The sequence below is a fragment of the Musa acuminata genome, chromosome BXJ1-5 (assembly GCF_036884655.1).
Source record: "Musa acuminata AAA Group cultivar baxijiao chromosome BXJ1-5, Cavendish_Baxijiao_AAA, whole genome shotgun sequence".
NCBI lineage: Eukaryota > Viridiplantae > Streptophyta > Magnoliopsida > Zingiberales > Musaceae > Musa > Musa acuminata.
In genome coordinates, this window is record NC_088331.1 from 38,665,001 (window position 1) to 38,667,682 (window position 2,682).

Consider the following 2,682-nt stretch of genomic DNA (forward strand, 5'->3'; position numbering starts at 1 on the left):
CTTCCCTTACCAGTTTAAAGCAAAGGTGCGGGATGAAATGTTTTAGTCTATACTTAGTACCGACGAGCAATAGGGAGAAATACAAAGAAGGAAGAGAAAAAATAATAATTAAAAATTAAGAACAAAAAGAAAAGGGGGATAATTGTCATTCTCACTCTTGACTCAAGAGAAGACTTCCTATAATGAATTATTCGTAAGACCTTGGAGGGACCTCGGAAAAATGAGGCACCACCCATGAACAGCTCATGTCCGACATGATAAAGACCCACTTGACCACATTCATCAAACGTCAAACTCATGCACTCAAAAGATGAACGAGAAGTTGGGAAAGAGAGACTATTTGGTAAAGGTCGGAGAATATCAGCAGCTATAGTGTAAATTGAACTTAAACTTTTTGTTGTTCGAGTTCTAATATATTCAGAAAGCTTCGTACTTGTGTTTGCCGGCGGGCAAACTCCAGCAAGTTGTGGCAGAAAGCAGAAAACTCCGAGGCACAAAGATGAAATGTTTTGTATAGAATACTTAAATTAATATCATTTTTATATCAAATTTGGGATCAAATTTTTATTAAGTGGGGAGCAATATAGTTTGATAATGATTTGAGGTTGGTTTTATTAGGTCCTAAGTGAATTAAGTTTAGTTTAGATCAATTGGACTATTCCAATTAAGTTCTAGTTGATTGAAGATGAGAGATTGATGCTTCATATCTTTATGATTTAATAAATTTAAAAATTTTATCTAAAGGTATCATTTGAAAATAATTATTAATTTTTTTAAAACTAAATTGATGATATTAATATAATTATTACCATATAGTATAGTCATGTTGAGTGGTGACATTGAAAGTACAATATAAAAAATGAGTTATGAGTTATTACAATATAAAGCTACCAATGGTCTTAGTCTAGTAGATCATACATTAAGCATAGTTTCTCATAATATTTTCCCATACTACTTGGATGCAAGTATGAATAAATATAAATGAATAATTATAGTTGACTATGTATCTCTATCGAGGGCAAGTAAGATAATTCCTTTCGAGGATTAATAACCCCTTAAATGTGATGGTTAAATAATTTATGTATTTATTATTAGGAGGAACGTGGCCTTACTTGATTGGGTAATTAATACCACTTTATCTGTTGCGAGCCCAATAAAAGTTTTCTTCATTGTTGGGAGAGTGTATCATCAAGTATAATATACACATTTGTTATCTTATTTTTATGTATGCATATATGCTAGTGTTATATATGATTGATGCATAATTTTATTTACTATATAAAAATTATTATTATTTTACTAATATATATGTTTCATAATAAATTAATATTTTATCATGTTATATTAGATTATTGATATTTATATATGTCTCATGAATATTAAAAATTATTTTCATGATTTTTCAGAAGTTACAATCAATATATATGGCCATTGATATATTTTTATTCTATATTTTTTAAAGTAATCTACTATTTTATAATAGATATGAGGTTTGAATGGAAATTTTTTTTTATCACTTGTGACAAGAAAAAGTATTTAATATTATAAATATATTAATTTAAATTAAAAAAAAATTCTTCTATAAATTATGAATAATAAAATAATATTTTTTTATTTTTTTTTAATTTAGGATATGACACAAAAAGATCAACAACAAGAAGTTGCTGAGAGACTTTATCGGTAAACGTCGAAGAATACAGTGCAAATTTAACTTAGTTTCCTGTTGCTTGAGTTCAAATTTATTTTTATGATTTTTCAGAAGTTGCAATCAATATATGACTATTGATATGTGTTTATTCTATATTTTTTTAAGTAATCTACTATTTTATAATAGATATGAGGTTTGGATGAAAATTTTTTTTTTATCACTCGTGACACGAAAAAATATTTAATATTATAAAGATATTAATTTAAATTTAAAAATAAAAAATTCTTTTATAAATTATGAATAATAAAATAATATTTTTATTTTTTTAATTTAGGATATGACACAAAAATATCAATAACAAGAAGTTGCTGAAGTGAGACTTTATCGGTAAAGGTCGAAGAAGACAGTGCAAATTTAACTTAATTTCCTGTTGCTTGAGTTCAAATATATTCCTAAGCTTCGTACCTGTGTTTGCCAGCCACAGGCAAACTCCAACAAGAAAACAGAAGACACTGTGAATGCTTGGCCATCCATTCCGTCCCTCTACATCAGCTGGTCCCATTGGTTTCAGGAGCCTCCGTATTCTCAAACGAGAAATGAAGCTTCTCTACATCTACTGCAGTCTGCAGCAGTCCTTATCGGGTCATCATGAGAGCTAATCATCCATATCGAGAAATTAAAAGAACAAGTTTAATTCCAGTGCAGTCTTTGATTCCAGTGCAGTCTTAGCCATGTATTGAATCTACAATATTCTTACGACGGCGCAAGCGAAAGAAATCTGTTGATCATTTGGGCAGCTACGAGCATGCATAAAAAGACTGTCAAAATTGCGAGAGCTGATGATGAGAGAGCCATGGCACAGTTAGACGCGAGTTCAATTAATGATATAGAAACCATCAAAGAGACACTCGAAGAGAAGCAAACATCTTGTTAGAGGGAACGATAGATTAGCTATTGAAACTCACTTCTGATGAGTATGAAAGCCCGGAAATAGTTATGATCACACACTAGAGTATTTGTCTTATATTAAATAT

The 2,682-nt window shown here is 29.6% G+C and overlaps 1 protein-coding gene across 1 annotated transcript in view; it reads left to right on the forward strand.

Moving 5' to 3' along the window:
* The window catches only part of LOC103985981 (uncharacterized protein At1g28695-like), a 1,594-nt gene extending 1,505 nt beyond the window's left edge, over nucleotides 1-89 (forward strand). Inside the window, exon 3 of the mRNA XM_009403834.2 lies at nucleotides 1-89. This exon is cut by the window's left edge and continues 620 nt beyond it. The gene's annotated coding sequence lies outside the window, so the exon portion shown is untranslated.
* Nucleotides 90-2,682: the final 2,593 nt, after the last annotated feature.